Source organism: Gekko japonicus, unplaced genomic scaffold (genome assembly GCF_001447785.1).
Source record: "Gekko japonicus isolate JY-2015 unplaced genomic scaffold, Gekko_japonicus_V1.1 scaffold2498, whole genome shotgun sequence".
Lineage (NCBI taxonomy): Eukaryota > Metazoa > Chordata > Lepidosauria > Squamata > Gekkonidae > Gekko > Gekko japonicus.
The window spans coordinates 110,050-129,604 of NW_015160911.1; the positions used below are offsets into that span (position 1 = coordinate 110,050).

Sequence of the window (19,555 nt, forward strand, 5' to 3'; positions counted from 1 at the left end):
TCTTCAGCTTGGGGGCCAGGAAGTCCACATTTTTCAACAAGTAGGTTTGCCAGGTGCTCGCTAATGCCAGACAGACGCCTAGTAATTCATTCCCGTGTCTCCCAAAACTGATGTGCTCGGTGGGTGGAAGCAGGCTGGCAAAAGGGGCAGGGGAATCTTTGTCGTACATGATGAGCTCACTTCTGGCACAACCTGGGAGTACCTGCATTGCACCAGGGCGATGCTCGAGCACTCGCCCAGAAAGGCAGTCTCTTGACACTAAGCAAATGCAATGTCTTCCCTGGCTAATGTGACTTTGTACCACACGTGCAATGGGGGTGGGGTTACCAACCGTGGGTTGGGAAACTCTTGGAAATTTCAGGGTGAAGCCAGGGAACTGTGGAGTTTGGGGGAGGGAGCTCAGTAAGGATGTGATGCCTCCAAAGCTGCCCTTTTCTCCAGGGCAAATGGTCTCTGTGGTCTCTATCGTATGGAGATCAGCTGTAATTCTGAGACGACTCCCGGCCCCATCGCGAGGCTGGCAACTCAAGGGGGGAAACTTACAGTTTCTTTTCTCTGTGTGCTGTGGTTGCAAGCAAAGAGAGCCCTGGAGAAAATGGCAGCTTTGGAGGCATCACATCCCTGCCGAGCTTCTTCCCCAAACCCACCCCCACTCTGTCTTCCCCATCATGCATTCGCTATTGGCTTCATTGTAAAAAAACACATTACTTGCACGACTGCTCATCGTCTTCACAGCAGAGCCAACAGCAGCTCCGTGGGGCAGTCTGAGGACATGAAAACAGTGGGGAGCAGAAGCTACAGCAGTTTTCCCCTGTGCTCTGTGATCACAAACAGAAAGAAGCTGGTGTACATCTGGAAGGCACAGAACTCCCATTGCACTGTTAATCATGCAATTATAGTCCAAACAGCACTAATAAGTGGAAACACATTAGCTGGGGAAGACATTGCGTTTGCTTAGTGTCAAGCAATTGCATTTTGAGTACTGGGAAGATATGCTATCACTGCAGGGGGTAACCTATTGAGGAAAGACTTTAGGATCCACTACAACAAATCTGTAACAAGTACGCATATAACACTTAAAAACCTTTGGGGTCATTACACCAATTAGAATAGAAATATGATATGATGATACCATGGTTGCAATACCACCAATTACATCATGTGGCCCAAAGTAATAACCTCATTACTCAGTTAGACAGACCGCTAACGCCCTTTGAAAGACTGATTGGAAAAGACCTACAAGGAACTAAATGTCTTATTAAAATACTACATCGAATGTTAAATCAAAAATTATGGAGTACTATTACCTCACAACAAAAACTGTGGCACAGAGATTGCAATCAATGCTCCCTCTAAGCCATGGAGTCTTGTGAGCAAAAATTCTACTTTGTGAGCTACTGGCATTAAAGTTGTGAGCGAGCGATTTGGCTGCTGCATAAATTAGTTTGCTGTTTAGCCACCCTTCCTGAGCTAAGACAAAAAGGTGTGAGCCAGAGGCTAAAAAACTGTGAGCTAGCTCACACAAACTCAGCTTAGAGGGAACACTGAAATTTGCAATACCACCTTCACTGACATTCAGTGGTGCAAAATTTGGTTGTCTACTCTATACAACACATGTTCTTTGAATCTTATTGTAAAACTATAAATTATTTTCAAGGCGGTATATGACACCACAAAGATTATACTATTGCAAAGCCTACCCCCCCCCCCAAATGTTGGAAAGGTTGTGGGCTGGTGGGCTGGTGGGAATGTCCATGAATAAATGACTTTTGGAAATCTCTCTTACCAGTTATAGCAAAGATCATAGATCATCCCATCCCAAACACTCCAGAATCTCTCCTCTTAAATCACTGGGAAAACACTACATTAACTAAACTGAAAGCCAAGCTAGCTACTCTTGTTTTGATCGCTGCTAAAATCCTTATAACCCAAAACTGGAAAAAAAACCAAATCCCGACTATAAGCCAATGGTTTTGAAAAGTTTGGGACGTCATAGTAATGAACAAACTAACAATGTAATTGTTAATAACAGAGGGCTCAACAAAACAGCTTTATGGGAATATGGTATTTATTTTTTCAATATGTTACAACAAACAACAAAGCACCTAATGTGATACCTAAGAAATATATGGATTTTGCCTTTTATTGAATATATACAATGTATTTATGAAACTGAATGTTAAATTGATATAATGGTTGTTAAATGTTAATTATTTTTTAGTATACTGTTACATGCAATGTTCCCTCTAAACTGTGGAGTCCTGTGAGCAGAAATTCTACTTTGTGAGCTACTGGTATTAAAGTTGTGAGCGGGTGATTTGGCTGCTGCATAAATTAGTTTGCTCTGGAGCCATCCTTCCTGAGCAGAGACAAAAAGCTGTGAGCCGGAAGCTAAAATACTGTGAGCTAGCTCACACTAACTCAGCTTAGGGGGAACATTGGTTACATGTTGACATTTTTAATGTCATTTGAGACATACTTTATATTGGATTGGAAAATATATAAATAAAGAGTAACCCCTCCCCCCAAAAAAACCCTAGAGCCCCACCCAAAACAGAATGAAGCATGCAAAATATACATACACTTTAGATTTGTGTATGTGTGTGCGCGCACGTATGTATATATGGGGGTGGGAATACAGAAGCAGCACTACAGCTTAAGTTTCCTTTGGATAAGAGTGCATCAGAGACTTAAGGTGCTTTCGACGTGTATCTATGAATATATAAGCAGAGCATACATGGAAGCAAACATTTACTCCGACACCAGGCAGTAGACCAGTTAAGTCTTGTTCTGTTTTCCAGAGAGTAAGCTGTGTAGTAGCCCTCCTACCCCATGGGTGCATTCCAGTGAGCAGCTAACTCTAGCAGGACATTCTCTAGCAAGCTGTCTAGTCTGCCTCTCTCTTTCTGTCCCTGTCAGGTCCAGCTTCAGAACTGTAGTGCCCCTGACCCAAACTATATTTAAAAGTGCTACAGGGCCCAATTCTGGTCAGGACTGGCACAGGGGGAAGGCGGGAGACGAGGCACATGTTTTGCCCTGTTCTGTAGCCCGTCCCATGAGTGAGCTGGGGCTCCAGAATTTTTCTTACCCCTTCTTAGCAGCCCTAATAAAGTGACATTTTAGACAAAATTATAAAAGGCAGGAATTTATTCAAGCTTTTATAAGGAGCATTACCTTATGACAAATTATTAAGGTACAGGGTACCTTATGATAACTGCACTGGCCAAAATATTAACAGGTCCCTAGTCCCAAGAAACATACAAAGGACCCTCCAAATTCCCTATCTGATGCCTTACTGGCACTTCTTACCTCCGTCTCTGTAGTTCCATCCCTGAATTTCATTCAGAAACTCTTGACAGATACTGGTGGGCAGAAGATGGAAAAAGAGGAGAAGTGGAAGAGCACATTTGATAGGCAGTATCACAGCTTTCATCTTAAGTCTGCAAGAAAGAATAATAAAACCCATCCTTTGGTTTTTCTTACTTTCAGGCCTAATTGCAATATGCAGAAATAAAATGTGGTATAGTCCTGCAAACGTTTACAGCACTTTGTGCAGCAGATAAGAGCTGCATGTCTGACTACTGCCTTGTAGGTAAGATTTTTCTATCTATGGAACCAGACATTGTGTGTTGTTAATGTTTTTTGTGTTGTTACAAGGCTGGAAACCAAACAGAACTCAGAGGCATAATCTGTTGCTGAAATGTCATAATAGGATAATTATAAAATCTCATAATGAGATCAGAAAGAGGGAAAGATATGACAAAACATAAGGCTGACTTTTAAAAAAATGACCTGATATTCTGTGTTGATCCTGGATCCCCACCCCGAAATTTGTTAGAGCATTTGTTTGTAAAATTAAATTAAACTCCAAAGTGCTTGGAATATAATTTGCCCAATGTAGAGAGCAGACTAATCAGTCTATAATTGGAAGGGAGAGTGTGGTCACCTTTTTTATAAATTGGGACCACAATGGCATTAAGCCATGCTGCAGGAATATAACCCATTCTATCAATCAAAATAAAGAAGTGAGAAGGGCAGCCCACCAATCAGGGTCCAATTTTAACATTTCGGGGAGGATTGTATCTGGGCCAGAAGCCTTTCATGACTTCAGTTGACCAATTAAATCTACAATTTCATCCGGGGTCACTGAGGCCAATCGGGCAAGTCTTCTTGAGTGTACAGTCTGAAGGTTCAGCAACACAGAATGGGGCTTGATAAAACAAGGAGGAAAAATAGTGAAACCATGAATACGCAGGTATATCAGACATAGAAGGGGTTTCCACATAGGCACCAGAAACAATGGCTCTCTTTTTTTTTGGGAGTTATTTGAAATCATAGCTTGGTATAAATGGTCCCATTGGTTATTGATATGATCATTCCTCTTTTGTTTAATGCACATTTGTAGCTGTCTCTTAAGTTTATTCTATGAGGGGGTTAAATCACCAAAATCATGGTATTAGCTATGAACATTGGGCGATTTCACACTAGAGCTGCCTCGCGGCGCAGCTGCCATTTGCCCCGACACAAACATGTTAATTTCACACCCGAGGCTGCGGGGCTGCATTTGACCTGCGGCTTCGCCCGATTTCCTCTGCAGTTTCATGATCCTCAAAAACCAGGATCACGATACTGCAGAGGAAATCGGGCGAAGCCGCGAGTCAAAATGCAGCCCCGCAGCCTCGGGTGTGAAATTAACATGTTTGTGTCGGGGCAAATGGCGGCTGCGCCGCGAGGCAACTCTAGTGTGAAATCGCCCATTGTGTAATTGAGTTTTTAGCTCTCTGCATTCTCTGACAAACCATAGATGTAAAGATTTGTTGTCCCCTTTTTTAAAATTAGCGGGGTTTATGCACAATCATTTAGAAATATGAGAAATTAGCACATTATAAACTGACACACCTTGTCATTAGAGACTGTTGGAAGTACCTGATGCAATATCCCAGCACCTGAGCCTTCAGAAGCGAGTGACCACAGAGTTGCAGGCAGATAGGCAGACACCAAGCATCTTCCTGTTTACTGTCACTGAGAATCCCTTTGAAGTGTAGATCAACACTCTTTAGGGAAAAGCAGCTTCCTTCCATCTCCTCTCTCTCTCTTTTCCATGCACACAAGATGGAGATGCAGGATGCCGCAAATGGAGGTGGAGCCAGATTGTGCCAAGACTCCAGATTGACTGCAGCCTCTGTTAACTAAAGAAGGATCTGGATCACCAAAAACCAGTACCCTTCCTACAGGGACAACCCTTAATCAAGACCTAAGAAAAGATATGGTGGTATCCTGGGAATCATAAGCTTACTGTAGCACAGCAGGGGGGGCTGTTCAGTTATTGAACTGGACTAAGAAATGAAAGCAACTTTCTCTGAAAAGCACTCCCCTTGTTAATGCTATTGTAGCCCTGGATGATATAAGCTTTGCACTGTCAGTATGTGTGTGTGTGTGTGTAGATAGATAGATAGATAGATAGATAGATAGATAGATAGATAGATAGATAGATATGGAGCTGCGGTGGCTCAAGTGGTTAAGACGCTGAACTGCAGGCTGTGGAAGGTTGGTAGTTCAGCAGTTCAAGACCCGGGTGTCGCATGACGGAGTGAGCTCCCATCTCTAGCCCCAGCTCCTGCCAACCTAGCAGCATAGCCTCTCTGGCCTGGATCCTAACTATGTTTTCTGAAGACAGAAAGCACTTTTGCCTGTGGAGGAGAGAGAACAGTTTTTGTCAATTCATCCTCCCACTGCAGACCTTATCCCTCAACCCCCTATACTGTCCTCAGACGTCCATGATTCCTGGGACTGGATTCAGTTGGAGAAACATGGCAGTTGCAGGTGGAGGGTAAAGATCCAAACCTGTGGTGATTATGACCTCTATCTGCAACTGCCAATTAAGAGTCACAGGAACAGAAAATTACTAGTTTGTTGATCTTGTCTCACTAACCTTTTATAGCTTTTTGAGAGGGTGAACAAACATGTGGACAAGGGTGACCCAGTAGATGTTGTTTACCTAGACTTCCAGAAAGCTTTTGATAAAGTTCCACATCAAAGGCTCCTAAGTAAACTCAGCAGCCATAGGATAAGAGGACAAGTCCTTTTGTGGATTAAAAAACTGGTTAAGTAAAAGGAAACAGAGAGAGTATAAATGGGCAGTTTTCACAGTAGAAGGTAGTAAGCAGTAGGGTACTGTAGGGCTCAGTACTAGGTCCAGTGCTTTTTAACATGTTCATTAATGATTTGGAGTTTGGAGTAAGCAGTGAAGTGGCTAAGTTTGTAGATGACACTCAGTTGTTCAGGGCGGTGAGAACCAGGAAGGACTTGCCAAGGCTGGGTAAGTGGGCATCAATGTGGCAAATCACCTTATGGTATGATAAGATCCGGCAATTTTATGTTATGGAAAAGATAGCTTATAATAACATGCAAACTGATAATACTAAAAACAGGCACCATTTTTTAGCGGACTGGTATTCTCTATTAGAATACATGGTTTCAAATGATAAAATACCAAACAATGTTTATCCTATTGACTTGTTACGATTGTAACTTTGTTCATCTAATTATCTAATTTTAGGTTCAAAAATATGTTACTTTAGGAATTTTAATATACGATTTTGGAAACTGTCTGTAAGTTGGAAATTAAGTATTTTGTATATTGTATTATTGTTCTATGTACTGCTTCCTTTCTTTTGCTCAATAAAGTTGTTTAATTAAAAAAATGTGGCAAATGAGATTCAACGTGGACAAGTGCAACCTAATACACATTGAATATTGCCAGTGGTACCAGCTGTGGCCCTTTCTCAGGCCCATGACACTACTGATCTTCTCAGAGGATGCCAATGAAAGGAAACCCTACCAGGAAGATTTCCCCTTTCTCCTGACCTTGATCACTTTGAGTCCTTTCAAGAGAGCTATGATGAAAGAGATCTCTATCTAGGAATGGGGGAGGTGCAGGTATTTTGGTTAGTATACCACCTCCCTTGAAATTTTGAAGTCCATTCAGGAAGCGACAGAGAATGCCCTGGAGATACGTTAGGACCTTGGGCAGAGTATATGTAGAGAAAGTGAAAGGGGTTTCTGTGTATGTGTGTAAGAGAAGAATTCTTCATTGTTAATTTAGACTGAATAAGTTTGTACTCCCCCAGGTTTTGCAGGCTCTGGATGATGTTGATAGGCCAGTAGAACCAGAGGACTTCTTTATGGGGGAGCAGCTAAATAGACTTCTTCAAGTTAAAATGAATAATAAAGTTATATCAGTAAAATAACATCAGCATACATGGTGATACACAACGAAGTCTGTGTGACAACATCAGGTAACACCAACATCTTCTGGGCCACTTTCACTATTGCTTATGCCTGTTGAAGCACTCTGTGGCTTGTTAGATGGCGAGAGTGAAGACTTAGCCATGACACCGATTCAGTGACATTTGTCAGACAAGAGGTGGAGTGAAATTCCCCTTTAGGGGACTACTCAAGAGCCTGCTTTGGAAGGGAGGGCAGTGTATACATTGAATAAATAATAAATAAATATCACAGAGCCTTGTCTCCACCCTGAAGATGCAGAGCTATCTCCTGCTCTGAGGGACACACTGTATGAAGGCAAAGGGTGTTCCTTTGAACACTGTCAGTAATTGAAAGGAGATTGTAGAAGGATTTAAGACTATCCCTTAAGGGCTCAGAAATGAAAGCGCAGCGGCAGCAATACTAGCAGTCCTAACAATGGCAGTGAAAAGTTTTGTATTAAAATATCCCAGGCAATGCTATTAGCATTCTTTCTTTTATACCCACAAATCTTTTCTCATGCTACTATTTTGGTAGCTTTTGTGAAAAGAACTGTTATGTAAATATCCCTTTGTTAAGTCTCTGTCTCAAACCTTTAATGATTATCCTGACCCTGTTTTGGAGGATTTCTATGACCAAGGACCTTCTTCCAGAATAAGCTTATAATTCTAATATGTACTTGTAATAATGATTCTATAAAATGTATTTTAATTGAGTTTAAATGAAATCACCTCCTGCATCTGTTTATTTTATTTCTGGAGGATGATTTGGGAGTAAACAAAGAGAGACATTTCTTTCTAAACTCACACGAGTCACTTTACTGAGAAACAGTATCACAGTAATCATACATGCTTCAAGATGCATGTGTCTGGACCTGCTGAAATAGACTTGGGATGCACTTGGACACATTTGTCTTCTTGTTTTACAAATTGCAGTATCATTTGATCATTCCTTGTCATCAGAGTATCTCTTTTGAGTCTGCTTGAAAGGTCCTCCTTTACTGGAGTGATACAGAAAAAACATACAGTGACAGCTGTGTGATCATTAGGAGCTTTTAGTTGCCTGGGTTGAAATACAGTATTGTCAGCATTTCTTAAAGCATCATGAAAACTTTAGAGGAAGACTTCCAGTCTTGGCGGACTGATGGTGGCCATTTCCCCAGGGAACTCCTGGGGGGCGATCCGTGGACCAGCGCATTGAGAGGGGGCGCAAATGTCCGCACTCCCCTGGGACTCTTGCAATGAGTCCCTTGCCATGGGGCGCTGAGGGTCACCTCTCTGCAGGCATGCTGCCGGCAGATTGAGGCTTCCCTTTGCCCCGAAGGGAACAAAGCTCTTGTTCTCGAATGGGACTAAACTACGCACACTGGAACAAGCGCTTGGAGGTACAGCATTTAAATCCTTACCTGGTGATATCCGAGTGATCAGACATTGAAGAGTGAGTCTGTTAAAGCAAGAACACCAGAGAATGAGCGAGTCCCCTTTTACTAAAAGCGAGGGGGGGGGACTTCCCCCTGGAAAGAACAAATAAGTGAGTAAAGAAAAGCCTTGGTAGTGGGGACGGAGTCTTGAGTGGCAATAGACTCTATTATAGAGACTCCAGGAGTCAAATAAGCATTTGGGAAATTTCCGGGATTTTGGCAAATTTTGAAAAAAGTAAGCATGCTTAAAAATGGCGATCGGCATCTAGAAGCAGCAAGCGAGATACAAGCTTTCTTCAGGAAGTCGAAGAGCCTGGCCCATTTGACCAGGAACAACCATAGACTCTTTCACGCTGTATGTTAAGCCTTTGCCCCCTGCTGGCAAAAATGAGATACTTCACAAGAACTGTCTTATATACTGGCTGTTATTTCCAAGGGACTGTGTTAACATTGGAGAAGCAACTAGCCTTCGATCACAGGGACTCCCAATATTAAAGAGGATAGTCTAATGAATAGGTTTAAGTGGTGGGGCCTGTATGAAGATGACTAAGCGAAGCTGTAAGCGAAGAGTGTGCTATGGACATATCCGAAATAAGTCTGACAGGCAAAAGGGCAGATAGACTCTCCACAAGTTTGGCTTTTAAAAGCGATAAATGAAATTATCTCCAAGACTGAAGGCAAGAATTTAAGCGGATTACAGTCCTTGAAAAAGAAAAAGGGACTTTGTTCTGAGATGACCAGTTCTAGCTCCAGCAAGCCAATACCACAGGGAAAATGTTTAAGATGAATGAAGATAACAGTGTGGGAAGAGGGAAATACTGAGGGAAATATAATTATTAATTTGCTTTAAATGAAGGAGGGAAAAATAATTGTAAAATGAGATGCCACTGTTCTCTGAAATTTATGTTTAAGTGAACTAGCGATTATCCTGGAATGCTCTTTATATAGTCAGATTTGATGGTTTGTTACATAATCAACTATGATGATTGGCCACTCTCAATGTCAAGAAAAGCAATTTCCATATTGTTAAGCTAATACTTTTATAAACAATGTAAGACCTCCAACTCTTGGGTTTTCTTTACTTTCTCCCATAATTGTAGATCCCCTCCCTAATTTCATTGTAGTTTTTAGAAAATGCAAATTAAAAAATCCCCTACCGGGGGCAAAAAAGAAAATAAAAGAAAATTTTAGAGGAAGTCCGGCAGAGAAAAACAGCTCTTGGTAACTGTTGTCTGACAGGTATAGGGTAAGCCAGTGTTCTCTAGGAAGGCTGGAAAAGGTGCCCACTGACCACAAATCCTGCAGGTCATTGGATCATTTCTTCTTTAGAGAACCAATCACAGGGATGCTTGAACACTCACTAATTGTGCTCATGTCTTGTTCACCAGTCACAATCAAGCAGCCAGGTTTTTTTAGAAGATACAGCATGGCAAAGTTCTGCTTTCCCCTTCACCTTGCTGTGTAGCTGCTCCTCCCAGTAGGCAATTATTTAAACAGTTAAATCAGCCACCTTCATATAAATCAATCATAAATAAAATCTGTGTTTTTGGAAAAACAAACAAATCCTACAGTTCCACGTTCATAGTTCTCAGTAACATTAATGGCTGCCAAACATATGTATCAACTCTACATTGTCAATGACACATTTAGGCAAATAAGATGTTTCTCCTGTGATCTTTCTCTATAACTTTTTCAAAAACTACCTTCCCTTGGTATATCAGATGATATACCTTCTTTGCCTTTCCTTGGCATAAAGTGTATTTTCATTAAAGGCAAAGAAGGGCTGTCACTTCCCAATAAAAGTATTTCATTTTAACAGCATGTGACCAACATGGCAAATGCTCAGAGATGTTAATCTCTTTGTGAGCTATAATATCTTAACTGTGGGAGGTCAGGTTTTACACAGTACATGCTGAAGGAGGAAAAAAACACACCCTATCCTTGTCCAGCTTTTTATATCATGCTACACTCTGGTCAAAATATTACGATTAATCCACAGCTACTAGAAGTAATTCTATAATTTGGTTTCAGGACCATTATTCCTGTCCTTAACCACTCACCTGTGGCTCAAGTGGTTAAGACGCTGAACTGCAGGCTGTGGAAGGTCGGTAGTTCAGCAGTTCAAGACCCAGGGTGCCACATGACGGAGTGAGCTCCTGTCTCTAGTTCCAGTTCCTGCCAACCTAGCAGTTCGAAAGCAAGAAATTGCAAGTAGATAAATAGGTACCACTTCAGTGGGAAGGTAACAGCATTCCATGTGCCTCGGTGTTTAGTCATGCCGGCCACATGACCACGGAAACGTCTTCGGACTCGACTGGCTTTCGAGCAAGGGAAACCTTTACCTTTTATCCTCTCTTATTCCCATCTTTCAACCTCTGATTGGCAAATATAACTCCCATTTGTCAAAATCTTAACTCCCTCTTTCCCAACACTCAGCTGTGTCTGGTTGTTTCTAAGGATATTCGAATACTCATTGGTTTGGCTCATGTTCTGTTCTCTGGTACCAAAAAGGAATCTTGGCTCATCTGTGGCTGTGTGGCCAGGTTGCTTCACTGTATTCCTTCCTAACCGTGCAGTACGGAGCAATTGGGGTTTTTTGCGCATGCACATTGTCATGAAGCCTGATTTAGTCCACCCCCCCCCCTTACTGCATGACTGCTGCACTGAGCAGGCAATTGCTTAAGCACACAATTAAATCAGTCATAAATTATATATATCACTCTTAAATAATCTGCGGGGTTTTTTTCCTGTGATATATATGCATGCACAGACATCATTGTTCCTTTTTGAGAGTGTTAACTCTTTAAAAGTTTTTAGGTTTTCCGGCAAACCTGAGATTTTCTGCTAGATTTGCAGAAACGTTTACCTATGGGGAGGGGCCATGAGCCCAGGCTCACTACCCAGCATCTTGATGGACCAATGCTCTGATTCAGTATAAGGCAGCTTCATCATGTGTTTCTGTGTACCCTGGCTCTGGGTGTTCCAATTGTACAATGTTTTCGATCTGTACCATGGAATTGTACTTGCAAAATATATATAAAATATTATTTTCGTTTAAGGTTAAGAAAAATTTTCATAATATATCAATTGCATTTTTCTCAAATTATAAAATAAAGTTCAGAATTCCACAGCCAGATGCTATTCTTCCAGTAAGGTATGCACTGATTTTGTATGTATTTTCAAAATTGCTGAATAAATCACATTGTATTAAAGTAAGCTAATTAAAATAGTTGGCATAATACTGATAATGCCATACTCTGTACTATCTATATACTATTTCCCAAACTCTGTTCTCTGAGAAGATACTTATTTCCACCAACAGAGGGCTCACTTTCCCCCAACAGCTTTTTCTACAGACTTAGGGCACATTCTGGGTCTGCAGAAAAATCCAAAAAGTTAAAAATAAACTTGGGGAGAGTTGAATTACCTCCAATACCTTTTGAAATGGCCTACACAGGGATCTACTTCACGCATCAACAGTGAGAGATTAGAACATTGGGGGGGGGGCTTCTAACTGGTTCTGTCAGTAAAGGGGAAGGGGAATGGGCCTTTCCAAGCCTATTTTGGCCTTTGAGGGAGGAAGCCTTGGGGCCAGGCCTGACAAGGGTTGCCAGTGCCAGGCTGCAGAGTTCCTAGAGGTTTTGTGGTGGACTCTAAGGAGAGCTGGGTTTGGGGAATGGAGAGGCCTCAGCTGGGTATAATGCCACAGAGTCCACCCTCCAAAGCAGTCCTTTTCTCCAAGGAGATAGATCTCTGCTGTCTACAGTTTAGTTGTAATTCTGGGCAGTGTTCCCTCTAAGCTGAGTTAGTGTGAGTTAGCTCACAGTTTTGTAGCCTCCGGCTCACACATTTTTGTCTTAGCTCAGGAAGGATGGCTCAAGAGCAAACTAAATTATACAGTAGCCAAATTGCTTGCTCACAACTTTAATGCCAGTAGCTCACAAAGTAGAATTTTTGCTCACAAGACTCCATAGCTTAGAGGGAACATTGATTCTGGGGGGTCTCCAGGTCCTACTTGGAGGTTGGCAACCTTAGGCCTGGCAGCAGTCAAGGGTTGCCAGGTCTCCCCTGGCCACCGGCAGGGGATGGGTGGGGTAGTATTGCCAGATCCAGGCTGGGAAACTCCTGAAGATTTGGGGGTGGACCCTGCTGAGGACAGGGACCTCAGCGAGGTACAATGCCATAGAGTCCACCCTCCAAAGCATCCCTTTTCTCCACGGAAAGTTAGCTCTGTAGTCTGGAGATGAGCAGTAATTCCAGGGGATCCCCAGGTCCCACTTGGGGGCTGGCATCCCTAGGCAGCACCCTCTGGGTGACTTGATACTACCTAATTTGCATGACTCAACTAGGCCCAGCTGCTTGCTGCTGTTCATCAGCAGCCACCCTATGAAAGCCAGTCAGATTAGGGTCTGCGAGACCCTGGTTTAGATCCGCATTTTATGGTGGAAGCTGACTGGGTGGTTTTGGACCAGCCACACACTTTCAACCTGACCAACCTCACAGGGTTGTTGTGCAAATAAAAAGGAGGAGAGAATAATGTAAGCTGCTTTGGCACATAAAGGTAGGTTGGCTGTTGGGGGGGAAGGACATTGCATTGCCAAATCCAGGTTGGGAAATTCCTGAACATTTGAGGATTGGAACCTGGAGAGGGTAGGATTTGAGGAGGGGAGGAACTTTAGACTGGTATAATGCCATAGACCCCATCCTCCAAACCAGCCATTTCCTCCGTGAGAACTACTATTGCCAGCCTCCATGTGAGGGCTGGAGATCACCCAGAATTACAACTGCTGTCCAGGTGACAGAGATCAGTTCCCCTGGATAAAATCAGGGCCAGCTCACCCGCTAGGCGAACTAGGCATTCGCCTAGAGCGCGGGCCGGCCTGAGGGGCACCAAACAGTACCCAGCCACTCCCCCCACCAAAGCCCCCCTAGCACCCACCAAAAGCCTAGTGGCTTCCCTGACCGCTGGGTGATTGCCACCGCTACCGCTGCCTCTGAGACTCTTCTGACTGGCAGCTGGTTAACACACCAAAAGCCCACATGTCAGCACGCCAGCGGCCCACCTCAGCGCCCCTCTGCCCCCCGCCCCGCCCCAAACCCCTGGCATGCTACCCAGAAGCCCTGCTTCCTGCCTACCCGGTGGCCTGCCTCGCGTGCGCCTCAGTGCCCCTCTGGCCCCGCCCCCGCCAAAAGCCCCGGCACGCCGCCCAGACATCACACACAAGAGGTCATTCTGGCTCCCCCACCTCTCATTGGGGTCGGGGACTCTTTAAAAAGTTATGGCCACCGCCGCTGTTGGCGGCAGCTGCAATGGGGGCGGGGTGAAACGTTCCTCCGCCTCCCTGAGCTCCCGGGGTGGTGGCCTTGGACTCCTAGGGGCAAAATCCACCTCGGCGGCCAGGCCATGGGGGAGCCGGCATTAGTGCTGCTGCTGTGGCGGCGGGTCAGGGCTGCACGGAGAAGGAGGCTGCCGCTGCTGCGAACCCCCTGGTGGCGGCGGTGAAGTCAGGAAGGCGGTGAAGGCAGGCAGGAGGGAGCAACTGGCGGGGGGGAGGGAGTGTGTGGGCGTGTGGGGATGGACCCCCCAGGAGACCCCCCCTCCACTCCCCCCTCCAGGCCGGCCGGTGGCACCAACATGACTGGAGGCGCAGAGGCGATGCAGCACCTCCCAGTTTGGTGTAGTGGTTCAGTGCGCGGACTCTAATCGGGAGAACCGGGTTTGATTCCCCACTCCTCCACTTGCACCTGACTGGATGACCTTGGGCAAGCCATAGTTCTGATAAGAGCTGTTTCTGTCAGAGCTCTCTCAGCCCCACCTACCTCACAGGGTGTCTGTTGTGGGGAGGGGAAGGAGTTTGTAAGCCGCTCTGAGACACCTTTGGGTTGTGAAGGGCGGGGTATAAATCCAATCTCTTCTTCTTCTCTTCTCTTCTGCACAGTCCCCCCTCCCGTGCACGGCAGGCGCTGGCATCTGAGCCGGGGTGGGGGGGAGAGGAAGGTGTTACAGCGGGAGGAAGGCGCGGGGGGAGGCTCAGGCTTGTCTGCTGACTCCCAAGCAGGTTCCCCACTCGGTCCCAGGTGATCTAGTCCTTGGGACTAAGACCCCGGGGCGGGCGAGGCACTCCTGCGAGAACACTCTCCCCAATCACGGCTGGCAGCGCGTCCCCACCGCAGCTAAAACCACCTTCTTGCCCTCTCCGATGAATGCTTCCTTCTCGCTCCGCGCCAGAGACCGCCCTTGCTGAAGCCGAGGACGGAGCAGCCCACCCCACCCCCGCCAGCCAGCCCGTGGTCGCGGTGAAGGGTGCAAACGGCTGGTCCCCAAGGCGACTTCATTCTCTCCAGGTCCCGTCTGGTGGTTGGCAACCCCATAATTAGTGGGCACATGCGGGGGGCGGGCGCCAGAAGGTAGCCCCGCATAGGGCACAAACAAACCTCGGGCCGGCCCTGGATAAAATGGCTGCTTTGGAGGGTTGAGTCTATGGCATTATACCCTGCTGAGGCTGCCTGCCTCCACAAGCCTCACTGTCCCAAGGCTCCACCCTCAAATCTCCAGGAATTTCCCAACCTGGAGCTGGCAGCCATAAGGTGAATTGATCTCTGTAGCTGGGAAATCTGTTGTAATTCCCAGAGAGGTGCCACTGCTGCTGTGGAAGGAGAGGAAGCAGGTGAGTGGCTGGGAGCACAGCCATCACTGCTGCTGCTGCTGTGGGGGGTGGGTGGGGAAGCGGGCAGGAAGCTGAGAGAGTGATGGGGTTGGGGCAGAAAGAGAGAAAGAGTGATGAGGTGGGGAGGCAGAAAAACAAAGAGAATGAGGAGGAGGCAGAAAGAGAGAGGAAGTAACATGCATGGAGGAGAGATGGAGTAAGAAAGGGGGGCAGAATGGAGAAAGTGTGAGAGAGGGGGAGAGGCGAGGAAGCAAAGGTGTGAGGAATGGGGTAACCATCCCACAAGTTTCTTGGGGGTCTCCACTTGTTCTTTTCTTATGCTGTTCTTCTAACCAGGACTTTACAAAAAGGGCTGGTAGTATTCTTATTACTAAAACAATTAGTATGGTTAAAATTGAAATAATAAATATTCCTGCTATTTCAAGCCTGGCTAAATAAATGCTCATCTCCAGCCAAAATGAATAGATTGGATTTTTAAAAAACAAATGGGTATGAAAATGGAGAATGCTTGATATATCTTTTTATAAGATACAGTGACCATTAATTTTATTTTCTAACAATTTAAATCCTGACTGTCAGACAGAAAGTCATGTTTTATTGAAATTATGAGTATTTTCAGATTAATCTGTCAGTCCATCATGAGAGAACTGTTTGTCTGTTAACTAAAACATTATTTATTGGATTAATGACTGTCTACTGGATAAGAAAGCAACCACATTTTCTTTATATCAAGTTCTATGCTGTATTCTATGTAAAAAAAAGTATTTTCAGTGCAAAGTAAAGAATTATGTCAGTTACAAGCATCATTATCTCACCATCAGAAACTGATAAACTAAAAGAAAAAAAGATCATATTTGGGCCAATGCAGCAAACACACTTTATTACAAAAGTAGAAAGAAAAAAAAGTGGTGTTCTGATCCACTGCTGCTGGAGGATAATTTTATACTTCTTAAGCTTTGTGCTGCACTCTTAGAAGAAGAAGACGAGATTGGATTTATACCCCGCCCTTCACTACCCGAAGGTGTCTCAGAGCGCCTTACAATCTCCTTTCCCTTCCCCTCCCCACAACAGACACCCTGTGAGGTAGGTGGGGCTGAGAGAGCTCTGACAGAAACTGCTCTTTTTCAAGAACAGCTCTTATCAGAACCATGGCTTGCCCAAGGTCATCCAGCCAGGTGCAAGTGGAGGAGTGGGGAATCAAATCCAGTTCTCCCAGATTTAGCTCCATTGTGCCAAAAAGATTCAAAAGAAACCAATGCCAAACAAAGCAGAGATGCTTCATTCCAAAATATCCAGAGGGGCCACCCCACCCCATGCAACACTCCCCCCTTCTTGTCTATCTGTCTGTCTGTCCCATCATTCCAAGATTCTGTCACACTCTAAAGCAGTGGTTCCCAAAGTGGGCGGTGCCGTCCCTGGGGAGTTGTGGGATTACCTAGGGGGCACTAAGAGGCAAGGGAGCAGCAGGGGTAATGGTGCTGGAGGTGCCCCCCCCACAGATATATGTGACAAATTTCAAAAGTGGCCAACACTTTCAAGCATGTTTTGCAGTCCTTCATGACAAAACACTGATGCTTTGCATGCATCATACAACATTTCATTTTTGATCGCTTAGTCTGGAAAGCCACATACAATTGGTGAAGAACTCATCCTACCAGCAGTTAGTGACGTTCTGAGTACTGTTTTGCATAAGTCACCACACAATAAAATTAAGACAATTCCTCTCAGCAACAATTCAGTGCACATATGCATAGCTGAAAATAAGAGAGATACATTGTGCAACATACTAAGAACAACAGAATTTGCATTACAGCTGGATGAGTCAGCTTTACCAGGTGATGAATATACGTACATGAACCGGCCTTATACTGAATTGGACCCTTGGTCCATCAGAGTCAGTATTGTCTACTCAGACTGGCATCAGCTCTCCAGGGTCTCAGGCAGAGGTCTTTCACATCACCTACTGCCAGACCTTTTAACTGGAGATACCAGGGATTGAACTTGGGACCTTCTGCATGCAAAGCAGATGCTCTACCACTGAGCCACAGCCCCAGTGCTCTAAAGTGACCAAGCTTATGTGTGCTTTATAAAAGATGAAAGTTTGGCTCAAGAGTTGTTATTTGCACGTTGTGATGGGAATGAACTGGAGAAACATGGTTCAGTTCATGGTTTGTGGTGTGCCCCGTTCACAAATTATGGACCGTCATGAACTTCCCCCCATATGTGCCTCAGAGAGCCTTGCACTCTGCTGGTTGTCCCCAGCCCGAGGGACCAGGGACCAGGACCAGGGCCTTTTCTTCCCTAGCCCGGGCCTGGTGGAACAAGTTCCCATGTGATATCAGGGCCCTGCGGGACCTTTAATCATTATGCAAGACCTGTAAAACAGAGCTGTTCCACCAGGTCTTTGCGGCCTGGATTAAATGAACCTAGAGTCCAGTGGCACCAGTATTGATGCAGATTGTTTTTAAATGCTTGTTTTAATGTTTTATCTGATTATTTATTATTGTGTTGTGTGGCCGAATGGCCTACCTGTTGCCGTGATCTGCCCTGAGCCTGTTCGCAGTGAGGGAGGAATATAAATTTGAAAAATAAATAAATAAACTTTTAAGGACTAAGCAAACTGATTCATGATGCAGTTGACCCCCCAGTAGGATCTTCTTCTGATTTGAGGATCTTCTTCAGATGGAAATTCCAGATAGGGTGAAAAACTCCATTTTCAGGTACTGAGGAAGCTGGGGTAGTGGAGGAAGAATTAATTGAGCTACAAAATGGCACTGAGCTGAAGCCAAAGAAATTGTCCCAAGAGTTTTGGTTACAGAAGGAAATTTCTGAACACTGTCCAGCATTATAGACAGAGGTTAAGGCGCTCCTTGTTGCAATGCTGACATCATATTTGGTGGAACGTGGTTTTAGTGTAGTCTTCCAATTTTTCTCCAAGGAAAGAAATTGTCTCTAGATTACTGAAAGTGGGATTTAAGAATCCTGCTAAGTGACTTTAAACCAGGCACTGGGAAACTGGTAACACTTCATCAAGCCCATCCATTGCTTTAAGGATTTACTGAACAGTGAAGTAGCTAGAGGTAAATGTGGTGTCTGTGATTCTTGCTAAATGGCTTATCAGACTTTGAAAAGCTGGTAACGCTGGATCAAGTTCATCAATTTTGTTGAATTAATTAGACATAACATTTTAATTGGATTTTGAATAAATGTGCAATTGATTGTTTCTGTTTTGAAGGTTATTATTATCTTCCTTAGTGAGCTAGGGTTAGGCCCAAAATTTAGGAACCCCTGCTCTGAAGTGATCAAGAAATGGAATCTGGGACAGGACTCTATAGACAAGGCCCAAGGTGCACCCCTTCTTCATGCAGTGTTTAAACACAGTGGACACATGATGGGGAAAGGACTGGAACCAGGGGTGAAAGTAAGCTGGCACAGGCAGGTAGGGACTCGGGAATACCTGTAAGAAGGGGCTGAGACATTACTTCCGACCTTCTGCTTCAAGCTTCCTGAGAGAGATAATATCAGTGAGAAAAGTTACTTTAATCCCTGACTGGAACGGTCCATTCTGCCCCCTCCTGTCAGACCAGGTAGTCTTTTGTTACTTTAATGTTAAATACAAAACTATCATTTTCATGCCTATTTCCCTTGTTTTCAGTTGATAATGAGTGCCAAGGGGAAAGTGAGGAAGTCAATGGAGCCTGGTACCCCATATTTTTAATAGCTTATTGTTTTCTGTGGATCTTTCCTTCATCAAAGGACTTTGAGGCATATTATTGGTGTACAGAGACCTGGTTCCTCAATTTACCCACTTACTTCCACTAGCTTCTGAGCTGAGGACAGAGGAAGCATTGATAGGCAAACTGGTCGAGTCAGATATGATTCTCACAACCCTGAAAAAGACCTGAAATTCCTGTATTGGCTGAGGACGGAGGCATAGAAAAGAAGTGCTGTGTGACTGTTTCCCTGGCGTGCACAGTTTTGCAGGAAACAGACACTATGAGAGCTTCTATGAATTGGATAGTAATTGTATTATTTTGCCTTTTGTTCAGGGGGTCTTTTGGGGCTGGAGCACAGCGGAGCACTCTGAAGCAGAAGCGCTGGGGACAGGGGGAGGTGCGGAGAGCCCCGCAGCTGGCTTCCCCGGCCCATGCCGAAGCGGTAAGTAAGAGATTCGTGGGGGTGGCGGGGGCTTGATGGGGGT

The 19,555-nt window shown here is 44.6% G+C and overlaps 1 non-coding gene across 1 annotated transcript; it reads right to left on the reverse strand.

Moving 5' to 3' along the window:
- Positions 1-17,334: 17,334 nt before the first annotated feature.
- On the reverse strand, positions 17,335-17,406 carry TRNAA-UGC. The gene has a single exon. It is a non-coding gene; the product is annotated as a tRNA-Ala (tRNA).
- Between the last annotated feature and the right edge of the window lie 2,149 nt (positions 17,407-19,555).